Below are 287 nucleotides of genomic sequence, written 5' to 3'. Positions count from 1 at the left end.
GATTAGAAAAGTTTAACCTCGAATGTAAATATTTAATCAATAAATTTCAATACTCATTTACTCAATCAAATACTTCAAGCGAAATAAAAAACTGATAAAACAACCAATTAACAAAATTGTCTCGCTCAGTATGCAAAGAAAAATCTCATACTTAAATTCCCAGGACAAAATCGATTTACAGAAACGAAGATATTTTGGGCGAAAAAGGACTGAACCGGGACAATACCGTTTAAAGCTATAATAAAATCGGCTTGCTCAGTGATACATATCGTTTGATATACTTTAAT

This window comes from Penaeus monodon, chromosome 28, assembly GCF_015228065.2.
Source record: "Penaeus monodon isolate SGIC_2016 chromosome 28, NSTDA_Pmon_1, whole genome shotgun sequence".
NCBI classification, from domain to species: domain Eukaryota; kingdom Metazoa; phylum Arthropoda; class Malacostraca; order Decapoda; family Penaeidae; genus Penaeus; species Penaeus monodon.
Note: the sequence above shows the minus strand (reverse complement) of the source record.